Below are 15,611 nucleotides of genomic sequence, written 5' to 3' on the forward strand. Positions count from 1 at the left end.
TGCGTGGGATCAGGTTAGAACGTAGTTCAAGCGTGAAAGACGCAGTATGAGGCGCGGAGCCTTGATGGAGAGGCGTGCTCGACGAAGGAGACGAGGCGCGAGGAGTCCTCGGCGGCGTCTCAGAGCTTCGGAGATCGCGTAGGCGTCTAGCGTGTTAGACGCGCGAGGGTAGCTCTAGTTGAGAACCCTAGGGGCGTGCTTGAGCACCGGAGAATGTTCGGTCAAAGGGAGCGACGTCCGGGAAGTCCCCGTGAGTTCTTCGGAACCTTTGAGAACGAGGGAGGGAGAAGAGAGTCTGGTTCAGGCCAAATATGGCATCCAGAGAAGCAGAGGCGAGTAAGAAATCGAGCGTGTCGATAGGAGATGAAGAGAATTTTGTGTATTGAATAGGATTCAATGGGATGATCTTTCCCCTCAATGAGAGAGGGTATTTATAGGTGTTTGGGAGCCTTATAAGGTCCCTTTTTCGTCCATGTGGGACTAGGATCGCGCATGCCATCAAGTGGAGGCGCACGGCGCGCGCGGCGCACAAAGAGCGGCGCACCACGCGCGGCGCGCGGCGCAAGGGGCGCGGCGCGCGTGTCACCTGGCGCGGCGCGAGGGTCACCGGGCGCGGCGCGAGGGTCACCGGGCGCGGTGCAGGTCGCGCGGCGCATGGAGCGCGCGGCGCGCGCCTGTCTGGCGCGGCGCGCCGTCTGCTGCACGGCCGGCCGGCGTTGCGCGTTGTGTGCGCGATGGACGGCTCGTCTTGGCCGGGTTCTTGCGGGCCTTCGAATGTCATTCTTCTCATGTGAAATATGAAGCTTTCCTCTTGACGAGAGCGACTCGATTCAAGGAGCAAGGCTCGACTCGACGAGGGCGACTGGCGACTTGACTCGAGGAGTGACTCGAGAATGACTTGAGGCTCGACTCGAGGAAGAATTAAGGGCTCGACTCGAGGGGCGAAGCTAGACTCGAGGAGATTGACTCAAGGCTCGACTCGAGGAGCGAAGCTCGACTCGAGGAGTCAGGAGTTTGGGCGAGGGCTTGAAGATTTGCCGCTCTTCAGGACCTCCGGCCTGACCATCGGCCCTTTGAGCGACGTGCCTTCTCGGTGTCTCGGGTTTTCCGAAAACGACCGACAACAGTGTATACATACCGTGTGATTGAACTTTCGACTTAGCTTTCCTACATGTGACACAATTACCACAGATCCTCTCAACATCACGCTTTATGTGAGGCCAATAAAAGTGCTCTTGGATCACTCCTAGAGTTTTTGCTATCCCAAAATGTCCCATAAGGCCCCCACCATGAGCTTCCCTAACTAACAACTCCCGAAGAGAACAACTAGGCACACAAAGTCTACCAAGCCTGAACAATAATCCATCATGCCTAAAGTAATCTCCCGATGCCATCTTCTCACACTTCGTAAATATCTCACTAAACTCTCGATCTTCTGGATACAACTCTTTGATATGATCAAAACCAAGCAGTTTAGCATCTAAAGTGGAAAGTAAAACATACCTTCGAGAAAGGGCATCGGCTACCACATTCTCCTTACCTTGTTTGTACTGGATGACATATGGAAACGGCTCGATGAACTCCATCCATTGCGCATGCCGTTTGTTGAGCTTTTGTTGTCCCTTCAAGTACTTCAGTGACTCATGGTCGGTGTGGACCACGGACTCTCTTGGCAAAAGGTAGTGCTGCCAAGTCTCTAAAGCTCGAATCAATGCGTACATCTCATTGTCGTAAGTGGGGTAATTAAGGGTGGCCCCACTCAATTTTTCGCTAAAATAAGCAATCGGCCGTCGATCTTGCATGGGAACTGCTCCGATTCCCACGCCGGACGCATCACACTCAACCTCGAATGGTTTATCGAAGTTAGGTAATGCGAGACAAGGATGGTTGACTAATTTTCCTTTGATTTCGGTGAACGCCTCCTCTTGTGCTTGCCCCCATGCGAACGCCACATTTTTCTTCATCACCTCCGTGAGCGGGGCAGCGATCGTGCTAAAATCTCTGACAAAGCGCCTATAAAAGCTCGCTAAGCCATGAAAACTTTGTACTTGTGCTGCGTTTGTCGGTGTTGGCCACTCCTGAATAGCTTTCACCTTCTCCTCATCTACCTGCACTCCTTTAGAACTTACAACAAAACCCAAGAAAACAACGTGATCGGTGCAAAAGGTGCACTTGTCAAGGTTAGCAAATAATTGTTCACGTTTAAGTACAATAAAAACCTCACGCAAGTGTATGACATGATCATCCAGGGTCTTGCTATAAATCAAAATATCATCAAAGTATACCACAACAAATTTACCAATGAACGAACGCAAAACATGATTCATAAGTCGCATAAATGTGCTAGGTGCATTAGTCAAACCAAAAGGTATCACTAACCATTCATACAACCTAAGTTTAGTTTTAAAAGCGGTTTTCCATTCATCCCCCTCTTTCATTCTAATTTGGTGGTACCCACTCTTTAAATCAATTTCAGAGAAAACACACGCACCATGTAATTCGTCTAGCATATCATCCAAACTAGGAATGGGAAATCGATACCTGACCGTGATGTTGTTGATGGCTCGGCAATCCACGCACATCCTCTAGGACCCATCCTTCTTTGGAACCAGTAGAATTGGTACGACGCAAGGGCTCATGCTCTCTCTAATGTACCCCTTTCACAAAAGTTCCTCGACTTGCCGTTGCAACTCCTTCGTTTCCTCAGGGTTGGTTCGGTAGGCCGGTCTGTTTGGAAGCGAGGTTCCGGGTACAAGGTCAATCTGGTGCTCAATCCCCCGAATCGGTGGTAGTCCTGTTGGCATATCTCGAACAACAACGTCCTTGAACTCCTGCAAAAGAGAAACAATGGCAGTAGGTAGAACCTCGCCATGTTGGTTAGTGAATAAGGCAGCCTCCTTGTACACAAGTAAAATCATCGGCAAAGAAGGCTTTCCTCACATCAATCTTTCCCGCAAAGAAGTTGTTTTGTTTTCTCTCACCGATTTTATTTTTCATGACCCCATCCTTTCTTTCACTCCCCACTTCTCTCTCGGGTTTTCTCTCTGGGACTCTCTCTTTTTTTTTCTCTGGAATTACCTCATCCCTTGGTTCCTTTCCCTTCTCTAGGGCCCTAAACCGTTCCCTCTCTTGTTGCATCCTCAGTTGATCTTCATGAACTTGCTTTGGAGTCAGGGGGGTGCGAGGGTGATGGTACGATTCTTGTGCCGAAGGGAGTACATGTTGGTGTAGCCGTCATGAGTCACTCTCCGATCGAATTGCCACGGCCGCCCCAAAAGTATATGCCCCACGTCCATTGGTGCCACGTCACAGAGCACTGAGTCCTCATAGCTGCCAATCCGGAAACTGATAAGGACTTGTTTGTAGACACGTACCTCTTCACCATCATTAAACCACTGAAGCTTGTAAGGACGAGGGTGGTTTGTCGTGGGAAGTCCAAGCTTCTTCACTACAGCAACGCTGACTATGTTGGTACAACTCCCTCCATCGACGATAACACTGAACACCTTCTCACCAATATGGCACCTGGTGTGAAAGATGTTTTCACGCTGCTCCTCATCATCTCGTACAACCTGTGCGTTCATAGTTCGTCGAGAGACCAACACGAGCTCTACTGGTGCCTCAATTTCCTCGTCTGATTCTTCTCCGGTACACTCTTGATCTTCCTCTTCATCGTCGGTAACCATCTCTCCGGTCAGAAGAATCGCCATGCTCCTCTTATTCGGGCATTGATTTGCGAAGTGACCAACTCCCTGGCACTTGAAGCACTTGATATCACGATTTCGCTGAAATGATGTCTCCGGTTTCTTTTGAGCACTGGGACCAGGACTAGATGTGGTTGGGGCCGTGGAAGTGCTTGGCTTGGCTACGTCCCCTCGTGGTTTGAAACTGCTCTTCTCGTCTCGGTTGAAGGTCTTCTTCCATGCATGTTGTTCTGAGAATCGGTTTCCCCGCATGCTACCCCTCGTCTTGAGCTGCTTCTCAATCTTGACGGCCAAGTGAACCAAATCCTCCATCTCGACATAATGCTGCAACTCCACCTTGTCCGCTATGTCAGGGTTTAGCCCGTTTATAAATCTGGCCATGGTAGACTCGCGATCTTCCTCTATGTTTGCTCGGATCATGGCAACCTCCATTTCCCGGTAGTACTCCTCAACACTGCGAGTGCCTTGCCGTAGACGCTGAAGTTTCTGATAGAGCTCTCGGTAATAGAGGCGAGGCACGAATCTCTTCCTCATGATGGCCTTCATCTCATCCCAAGTCTCTATCAGCTCCTCTCCATCCCGTTGCCTACTCGTCACCAGCTGATCCCACCAAACAATAGCATAATCAGTGAATTCAGCGGCAACAAGTATTACCTTCTTGCGTTCGGTGTAGTTGTAGCAATTGAACACAAACTGGGCTTTCGTCTCCCATTCAAAGTAGGCGTCCGGGTCACTTTTCCCTTGGAATGTTGGAATCTTCTGCTTGATGCCACCAATTCATCCGTCTTCTCTGTCCATTCCTCTTGTCTTCTTTCGAACATTCTCTCGTTTCGTCCTCCTCTCCTATAATCCTCCTCTTCAAAATCATTCTCCATCTCATCTTCTGTCTCCTCCCTAGGCTGTCTTCGTCTTCCTCTTGTTGGGAGCTTGTTGGCCTTCCTCCACTCTCTCAACACGTTCTCGTAGTGGCTCCAACTCTTCCCTCATCATCCTCCGCATCTCTCCAATCATGGCTTGCATCATCAGCCTCCGGTCTGGAATTCCTTCATTTTCATCGCCGTTGTTGGACATGGTTGCTGCAAGATATTGTTAGTAACAAAAGAAACCTCACAAAACTCTCCCTCACGTGTTTACACTCAAAAAATTATCACTCAGCGCTCGTGTTTGATAATCGCGATAGTTATTCTCTCTTCCTTTTACCACTCATTCAAACTCTCTATAGGCTCGTACCGAACTACTCAGAGACCAGAAAGCTGATGAAAGGAAATTCGAAACCGATACACCAAAACGACACAAGCGACACCCAAACGACACAAACAAGAAAAAGACTACACCACGGAAAGTTATGACCAGGGGTCTTAAAAGAGTCCCAAAAACAATTCTCCCAAGGCGCGACAAACAGCCCAAAATGTGACAAATGGTCGAAATAAAATTTCAATAGGATGTAGGGTACCTTAAAACGCTCCAAAACACACAAGGAAACTACCAGCAAAATAAAATTTCTTGAGCTCAAAAATACTCTTTTTTTTTCGGATCCTCTTTCTTTCTCTTTTTTTTTCTTCTTTTTTTTTTGATATCCGGGAGATAAATAAAATGCTAATTCAGAAGTAATGTGAACGCTGAAATTGATTGTGATCACACAAAATCAGGAAACGAATGAATGGGTAATTAAATGGAAAATGATTCTGGAAATAAGGAAACTAAATGAAATCCGGAATTAAATAAAAGACCGAATTCAAGGAACCAGGAAATAAGGAGATTCTCGAAATCAAATGCTAAAAATCTGGAAACTGAATAAGAATTGACTACCGAAAATAGACTTTGACAATTAAAACGAAAATTATGTCTCCACGGATTCTCTTTCTCTTTTTTTTTGTTTTGTTTTTTTTTCTTTTTTTTTTGTTCGGATCTTTTTTTTTTTGACGCTCAAGAACACAGACCTATCAAAAAAATAACACAGACCTAATACGAAGATAACAAACATAGACTCAACACAACAAATATGTACGTACGAGATGAACACAACACAAACGGAGAAAACAAAACAAGGAAAACGAAACAAAGGATAAGCAGACCTAAAAGTAGAGACTAGCTCTGATATGAACCTCGATCGACTTGCTCCGAGACCCAATATCCTAAATAGCACAGCGGCGGATCGTTCTACGAATGATGAACGAGGGTGGAATGAATGACGCCACGAACGGTTGCGAAAGACCGTCTGATGAGTCGGGTTTGAACGCCACAAGACTAGTCTTGATAAGTTCGATAAAAGTTCATTAGAACTCAAGAGAAGACTCTCATATTTTTTTGATCAAAATCTGGATACCTTCATTCAGCTTGAAACCTCCTTTAAATAGGAAAATACAAAGCAAATTCGGAGTACATTGTTGCCCTAGATTAAATGGGCCTACAAAACATTATTTAGGCCTGATAACATTAAAATTAAAAGCCTAACTTATTACCTAACACACATGGGCTTCATTAAGCATAACTAAAGCCCAAAAACACTTTAAAAAGACTCTAACTTCATCTATTATTTTTAACTACGAAAAGAACAAATAAATAACTCAAACTGCTTAAAATGACGTGACGTGAATAAGCTTTCCTTTATTTGCGCCGCCCTTGGCCTCGTGGTTGGGTTTTCTTCTTGCGTCGCTTTTGGCTCTAGCTTTATATTTCTTCCATTCGTCTTTGCTTAAGCCATGAAACTCTTCTTTGAAGTCTTCAACTCTTGAATTTGGAATTGGCTCCTTGAAACGCCTTTGTTTCTTTGCATGTGGGATCACATCATTCTCTCTCTCTTGAAGAAGATTTGTCCTCAAATCTTGTACGTTGTTGAATTCAGAGATGCGAGAGAAAATCTTGACCTTCTTCGTTTGAAACGAAATTACTTCGTCCTCCATATTCTTGTTATCCTCAAAATAAGGAACTGCCAAATTCGGGACTTCTAATTTTATGGGAATAGGCTCCTCGATTAGCGTAGTCACTAACTCCTCACCCACAAGAATTTCATTTTCTTCAACAACTTCGAGATGTTGGGCATTTTTCTTCTTCTTTTGTTGGAAGGTCTGGTGTTCAAACCAGATACAAAATTTTTCTGTCAAAACATCCCATTTCTTGTCAAGGGCCTCTACCTTTTCTTTTCAGCAACACTTTTGTATTGTTGATTTTCTTCAATTCGATCCAATCTCTTCATAATTTTTTTTATTTCTTTCGAAATTATATCCTTTGCCACACTAAAAAACTCATCAAAATCCATCTTTTTTTCTATTCTTCTTTCTTTTTTTTTCTTTTTCTTTTGTTCAGACCCTTTTTTTTTGGATCTGTCTCTATTTTTTTTTCTTTTTGTTCGATTGTTTTTTTTTTTCTGGAAAAGGTACTTCAAAAAAAAAAAAAACGAATACAAATAAAATGAAAAAATAGAAAATTGGATAAGCAGACCTAAACGTAGAGCACAGATCTGATACCACTTGATACGAACCTCGGCCGACTAAGCTCCGAGACCCGATACCCCAATAGCACAGCGACGGATCGTCTACAATTTAGGAACGAAGGTGGATCGAATGACGCCACGGACGGATGCGAATGGCCGCCTGATGAGTCGGTCTCGAACTCTTACACGCACCGCTTTGTAAGAAACCCGAGTAGTTCTAAACGAACCAAAGAGAGAATGAAATCCTCACAGAAAAGAGTTTAACTCGAAATCAGATTGTTAAGCTCCTCCTTGAATCTCCTCGCTCGAGCTCTCGTCACGGGTCCTTCTGGCACTTGGTATTTTGCTTGCGGCTCCTTTTGGGGCATGTCCTCATCACCAGTGGTCGAGGCAAGGTTTTGCCTCCGGTTGCCGTCCGAAGCCCTGCACCGATCGTGTGGGTATAAGTGACGCTTTTTTCCTCATCGGTCCGGAATGAGCCGACAACATTAGCCCCCCGAGTTTTCGGTCGAGCGTGGGTCGAGTGGAAACTCAGTACTTGCGCTGACGTGCAGACATGGGACAAACGCTCTCGGGTTTGTGAGCGCACCGTAGAAAGGCTTTTAATACATCGCGAGGGACGACTTTGGTGCATCACGAGGGATGACTTTTGTGCGTCGCGAGGGACGGCTTTTGTGTGTCTTAAGGGATGACTTTTGTGCGTCGCGAGGGACAGCTTTTGTGTGTCACGAGGGACGGCTTTGTGCATCATGATGGATGATATTTTGCGTCGCGAGGGACAACATTTGTGTGTCACGAGGGACGACTTTTGTGCGTCGCGAGGGATGGCTTTTTTCGTCACAAGGGACGACTTTTGTGCGTCGCGAGGGACGGCTTTTTCGTGTCACAAGGGACGACTTTTGTGCGTCACGAGGGACGGATTTTGTGCATCGCGAGGGACGGCCTTGGTTGTCTTTCATTTTACGCGTCTAATGTTCTCGACATACTATCGTAATCGATTTGCACGGTTTTTTTGATGCGCGTCTTATTTTCTCGACTTACCAATGAAGGCGTAATCGATTTGCTGTCCTTGGGCCTTGAGGGGCCTCGGTGCCACATTGCGTGACCAGGTTTTCCATGGATGCTGGCTAAACCAGTTTCTTCCGCGGGCGTAGGCCTTTGAAACCCATATGTGACTCGCTGCCTATTGGCGCACGAGCTCGGCGGCGAGCGTGACCATACCACCTCATGACCGTGGCACCCTTGGGTGTGCGTATCATGTGACAGGCGGGGTTAGGTGTAGACTTGATCCCCCAACGAGTGTGGCACCTTAGTGCACTGGTCGCATTTTCGGGTTAAGCCTCTTGGGTTGACTCTTGTGCCCTTGTGAGCGTGGCGCCACGGCGCGTGTGTCACGTTTGGGGACTCATTTGGCCCATTCTTACACTCACGAGAGCGTCGTAGAGCGAATTTTGGTGCACCGTTAGGGGCGACTTAAGCACGTCGTTAGGGACGATTTTTCCTGTTGCTTGCAGGAGAGCCTGTAGATTTGTCATCGAGACTTGTGAGTCTATCATTGATCAGTGAGTCAAGAAGTCATGCATGTTTGACACGAGGACTTGTAAGTCGACTCGTGGGCTTGTGACGCAACTCGAGGAGTAAATTCAACTCGAGTAGTCTCGCATAAAGTCAACGCGAGGACTTGACAGTTGACTCGCGAATCGAGACTCGACTATAGGAGTGAACTCAACTCGAGAAGTCATGTGTAGAGTCGGCACGAGGAGTTATCAGTCGACTCGTGGACTCGAAACTCAACTCGAGGAGTGAACTCAACTCGAGGAGTCATGCGTAGAATCAGCACGAGGAATTATCAGTCGACTCGTGGACTTGAAACTCAACTCGAGGAGCGAACTCAACTCGAGGAGTCATGTGTAGAGTCAGCACGAGGAATAGTAAGTCGACTCCTGGATCGGGACTCGACTCGATGAGCGAACTCAACTCGAGGAGTTATCGCAAAGTCGACACGAGGACTAGTCAGTCGGCTCTTGGATCGGGACTCGACTCGAGGAGTTATGTGCAAAGTCGACAGGAGGACTAGTCAGTCGACTCGTTTATGTAGATTGTTTCTCTTCGGGACCTCCGGCCTAACCATCGGCCCCTTGAGACTTCGTTATACTTTTGTTTCTAATTTTTGAGGTTTTCATTGAGTATTGTTCCCCATTAGCCCCCCGAGTTTTTTGGGTACTCGTAGAGGAGCCTAGAAATTTTGACAAATGTAAAATGAAATACGAAAGGTGGAACGTAATTCAAAGTCTCGTATTTCGTAAAAGTAAATGAAATTACATCCCACGGCCTATCGGCCTCGAATAAGATTGTCTTGAAAAAATTTGAAAATAACAGAAATGTGGAAGAAAATTGGCGGCGAGCTTTATTTGTTGTCGACTCGAGCATGATCGCGAGCCCACCTAAATTCTCGAGCTGGATGCCACCGTCCTGACTTCACCAGTCTTATCCTTGGGTTGGTAGATGGTGCTAATCATCTCTCCCTTTCCCTTTTCCATCCACCCCTCGTATGTAGCACATCCTAGCCATCGATTGGTTTCCCATCATTACGGCAATTCCCTTTGCGGTCGGGAATTTCATCATCAGGTGATAAGTTGAGGTTATGGCCTTTAATCTTTTCAGAGTGGGGCAGCCAATGATTATGTTGTAGGTAGACGGTTGATCCACCACCAGGAACGACACGATGTGAGTGACCTCGATTCCTCCGGGTGTCCCAAAAGTTACCGGAAGGTCGATGGTACCTTCTGTCATCACCCTCTCCCCGGAGAAGCCGAAGAGTGGGGTCGAGATCGGGGTCGGCCTTAGCCCAGCCACCTTCATCCAGTCCAAAGCTGATTTGAAGATAATTTCGGCCGAGCTGCCGTTGTCTATCAGAATTCTCCAGACGAGGTTATTGGCGATCGGTGCCGAGACGACAATCGCGTCGTTGTGCGGGTGCAGGACACGCACCGCTTCTTGGTTGCTGAAGAACATAGTCTCGAAGGGGGACGGGGGCGGAACCTCGTAGGTGTGGTTGATTTGTTGAGCGATCTTCCCTTGAGAGACATCCCTCACGTACTTCTTCCTTTGCGTGCTGGAGTCCCCGAGTACATGGCCTTGTTGTCAATGGTGCCCACAAGAAGAGTAGTAGTGTCTATTTATGTACATTTGATGTCATATAGTCTTACGAAGACTCTTGCTTGTAATTGCTTATTCATTAATAAAAAGTTGAAACGTTCATTCAATCTTCCTTGTCTGAAGCTTTATGATAAAACCCTGGTCTTTTAGTCCATAAACAAACCTAACAACTTACGAAGAGACAAATGTAGATTTGCATGAACAAACTCTTCGTAGTTTGCTTAAAACGATACATTCGCAATCTTAGGGTCAAAGGACTATTGACCTCAGTATGATTGTTAGAAGAATCTATGATGTCTGGTTATGAGGCATTGAGAGTTGGAGACTCTACAGTTCTTCTAGGTATCTTCCGAAGGTACTGAATTGACCAGTGCACTTCTAGAGACAATATAAGAACAAACCATTTAACCTCTTATGTCTCGAAGTCACTATGTATGAATTGCATCATGCTTACCTTAATCCTGAAATGAGACATGCCATTTCACACCTTAGTATTCTCATTTGAGAAAGTCAAATTTCGGACTCACTATGTGATTCCGAACAAGGCCTATTGGTGAGGTACTAAGTTGTGAGTCTGTCATGAGTAACTTTGTGAAGTTCTCATAGATATGGAATTCATGTACAAGATTGCTGAAATGCAATGTATGTCACCTCATGCTTTGTTCCTTGGAGTGTGAATAAATGAACTGGCCAGTGTCCAAATTGAGTCCTGACTCTTTTGGATGAAACAATGTGACTTGTTAGCTCCTCGTCAATACATTGTTTCTAACTTATTCACAAGCGACAAAGGAGTTGAGGAAATAACAGCTAGAAGGGTAAAATGGTAATTTAATAAATCCCGACTAGCTGATGACATTCATGAAGGGTAGCATAGATAATATTCAGTGGATCCGCTCATTATAATTAGGTGAATTCTTGAGTAGAAAATAAATTCATTTGAACCGAGAGATTTTCAGTGTCAGCTCTTTAGTGGAGTCAGTTGGCATTAAGCTAAACTTGGAAAAGGTTTGTGAACTTTTGAGTCCAAGTGTTTAGCTCAAGCTTTGTTCATTTGGGTCCATGAGGTCACTGTCACGAATCACATCGATAGGAATAGTTAAACTGGAAGCTAAGTCAAAACAAGAACGAAAATTGTCGAAAGGGTATTTTTGTCTTTTGAGACATAAGGATGAAATGGATGTCAATAAATTTTGACAAGTTCATTTGATGACTTAATGTCACTCGGCCATAATATGATTAATTGGGCCTTGTGAATTAATTTCGTTTCATAAGAATTTTATTGAAAATTCTTAATGGGCTTTTCTCATGTTGTTATGAACAAATGAAGAAGCTTCTAGAAGCTCCTTCTAGAGACATGTTGGGCGCCCATAATACCCAAAGAAAGAGAGTTTATTTTGTGCATAAATGTATATAGATACTTGCCAAAAGAAAAAGAGGAAACAAATTTGCATAAGGATGCTTAAGAATTTCGGCGAAGTAAGAAAAAGGCAAGGCGAGGCACATAAAAGGAAACAAATCCAAGCCTTCTAGAAGGCTGCCTTGGCCGTGTGGAATAAGAGGGAAATGGGCAATATTTGCTCATGAATATGTGATATTCTATAGAAGAGGAAACTACCTTATTGAAGGTGAGACCTCTCCTATAAATAGGAGCCTCATTCCACACATTTTATTCATCCAAGTTTAAGAGATTTGAGAGCTTCTCTCTCTAGACTTGGCCGCCCCTTCCTCTCTCTCTCTCTAGTTTATATTTTCGATTTTTCTTGTCTTGGCACCTAGGTCCTCACTCGACCTAGTGTTTAGCTCTACGACTTCGAGACTTGTTCTTAAGTCGTAGTGTTTAAAAGTGCCCACTCACTGATTCCTTCTTTTCGAGTGATTTAAGTGATAGAAACTTTCGTGGTTGCTCGAGGTGCCGAGGAAAGAAAGAGAGACGTGCTGCGAGGGGAGACGAGCGTTGCAACTTTCCAAAAGCTTCTACAAGGTTCAAGCTTCAAGAAAGGTTAGTAACTTTAATAGCTCATATTAGTTTTTATTTACATGTACATGCTCTTGTCTAGGTTAGTAAAAACTAGTTTTACTTAAAAAGAAAATTTTTAAAATTCCGCCGCTTAACGAAGCGTTAAACTTTTTCTTAAACCCTAGATCGATTCCAACAAATGGTATCAGAGCTATGGTCAAAGATTAGCATGTACATGTTTTTTAAATTATGAGCTTGAAAATCGTTTTCGAAAGGTTACTAATTTTGTGACAAGTTAGAATTGTAATCTTAGATTTTTTTTAATTTATTGCTCATGCCTTTAAATTAAAAACCATGTTGATTTTCTATGAGTTTGGGCCGATGTTAAAACACATTAGAATCAGTTCTAAAAGTTTTTAATTTTTTATATTGAAAAACGTGTTTTAAAGGTTTGAGAATTTTCGAGTAAAATTTTGTGACTAGTTTAGTTATCTTGCTAGTTTCTTATTTTTACTTGAATCGTTTTATGCTTGTTGTTATTTCTTTTATTCTATGTTATTACCCTGCTAATAAAACACAAATAAAAGCTTTAAACAACATCTTAAAACGTTCCGTTACACTTGATTCTTTTTCGCACCTAAGTAGGACCAAGCTTTAATTTATTTCTTTTTCTTCGAGCTGGAGTAAACCGACATTAAAAGTGGCATAACTCTCTGCTCAGAAATAGAAATTTGATGATTCTTGAATCAAATTAAAGCTCTGTCTGTCCTCTGTCCAATGCCACAGGTTTCGTCTGAAAAGGACATCGGAGACGCCAGATATGGCGATTTTACTCCGAGGTGCGCGGCTGTCTGAAACTCCAGTTTTTTAGAAATCCGGATTTTCAAACCCCATAACTATGAGTTATAGAACTCTAATGAGAAAAATTTCTTGAGCAAAAATGTTTTTCATATGATTATAAACATGATGTGTAAGATTAAAATGTTTTGATTTTTGAAAGTTTAATTGAAATTGAATCTTTACAAAACTAGTTTGAATTTTGAAAAACCGTTTTCACTTTCAAACTTGAAAATATTTTGTCATCCAAATCAAATAAATTTTCAAAATGTTTTCAAAACTATATCTATATCACATATGTTCAAAATCTATATGCTCTTGAAAATTTGAGTGGGAGGTCTCCTTGTAGACAAGCCGAAAAATAAAAAGATGTGTAATCTCAAACTTTCAAGTGTTCGAGTGAGTTGAAGTTCACACTTCCCTCACGCACTTTCCCGAAATAGAAAATAGGAAAAGATCGAGTATGTACCTTGTGCCTTTATGCACTAATACTGCTCTGAACATGTCGATCTAGGATTCTCTTCTAGTTGTCCGCTCTGTCGCTCTCTAACTAGGAAATTTGTTTCCGAACTTATAAGAGTCGATGAACCAACTCCAAAAACTAAGTGGGAGGGTTATATTCGTTGTTTGTAACCCGCGATCCCCAACACTAGTGAAAGATGCAATAACGTGGGACTAAGAGCCGCTCTTGCGACCCTCACTTAAATGTGAGTACTCCAAGGCGTTATTGCTTCGATCATTGCTCAATGAGCTACGTCCGAGAGTGATGCAATGATGGCAAGGCCTCCCCTTGGGGGATTGTTTTTCAAAGCTGATCTTTTGGACTAAGTGGTTGGTTGCACGCTTAGGCTCAATCCCTAGTATCCTCCCTTGAGGCTCTGCGAAAGGATGTGAGTGATCAAACCAATTTACAAGGTGGCTAGTCAAAATAGATGTATTGACATCTTGGCTTAGCATTAATGATGTGTCATTTACTTATAAATGGAGATTTTTTGCGGCCTTCTCTTGAGGGAGTAAATTATCGTTTGGTTTATAACACCTTTGGATTTTACAAAAGTCTTAATGAAACTTAAATCCTAAACCAAAGACTAATCATAAACTTGTTCCAACTTATATAGGCAATATGTCTCTCAACCATCTCTCTATCTTTCTTTCCTCGATCAAACTCGAAAACGAAAACTACGTAGATTCGAAACGTAACCTCGACATAATACCTACCGTTAACAAGCACAAATGGGTACTTACCACCCCGTGTCCTCCTCTGACGAATGATGATTCAACTCAAGAGGACAATGACGCCTTAGCGGCCTGGCTTCGATCCGATGAGATTGTGAGGTGCTATATCTTGGCATCTATGAACAATATGCTGAAAGAGCAACATCGTGACTTCGAGACTGCCGCTGACATGCTCTACAATCTCCTTGAGATGTTTGGAGGGCAAAGGCGTCAAGCAAGGCAACAAGCAGTCCGACAGTTTATGAACTGTCATATGAAGGCTAGGACTCCTATTAGAGACTTTATGATACTGATCATTAGTTTTCTAAATAAGATGGAAATCCTAGGATCTGAGAATGATGGGAAGAATGTCATAGATATGATCTTAGAAACTCTCCCCGCATCTCTTGATACCTCTAAGATGAACTGCTCCATTAACAAGCTAGAGTACACTGTTACCAAGCTTATGGAGGAACTTCACACTGCTATAAGTCTCACTAAGAGAAAGAGGAATCAAGGAGCGGCACATGCTACTGAGCAAAAAGCCTCCGCCTCTGGAACTGTGAAGAGACCTTACAAGGCCGATAAAAAGAACTGTCCCACCTATCTCAAAGCAAAGGAACATAGTATTGTACTAGTTACCGAAGCATGCTTAGTAGCTGATAATGTATCATCGTGGATTATTGACTCCGCTGCTACTAACCATATTTGTTGTTCCTTGAATGGTTTCAAGAAAACCAAAAGCTTAGAGGAAGGCGAGTTCTGTTTCAAATGGGGTGATGGGAACCTGGTGTCTGCGAAGGCTGTGGGATCCGTGACGCTGTCTTTTGAAGACCGCACTTTAAACTTGAATAATGTTTATTTTGTTCCTACCTTTGGGAAGAACTTAATATCCGTTGCTCGTCTTCTTGAGCAAGATTATTGTTTAAAGTTCATTAAGAATGGAATTCGTATTTCATTTCCTGATATTTCTTTTGTCACTGATGCATGTATGAAGAATGCTCTTTTTTACATCTATCCCACTCAACCTTCTCTTTTAGACACCGAAATAGATAACGATCTAATTAGGGAGCCAAAGAGGATCAAACTTTCTGAATCCTCCGATCTAACAAAATCAACATACCTCTGGCACTTAAGACTTGGTCATATCAGTCTAGATAGGATTAAGAGACTTGTGAGGGATGGTCCACTCCAAGCCTCTGCAATAGGTTCACTACCTACTTGTGAATCCTGTATAGAAGGAAAAATGACTAAGCGACCTTTCTCCGATAAGGGTCGAAGAGCCACTGAGTTGCTGGAACTAATA

Source organism: Urtica dioica, chromosome 6, assembly GCF_054948205.1.
Source record: "Urtica dioica subsp. dioica isolate 48M chromosome 6, U.dioica_male_clone48M_v1_H2, whole genome shotgun sequence".
In the NCBI taxonomy this organism is placed as follows: Eukaryota; Viridiplantae; Streptophyta; class Magnoliopsida; order Rosales; family Urticaceae; genus Urtica; species Urtica dioica.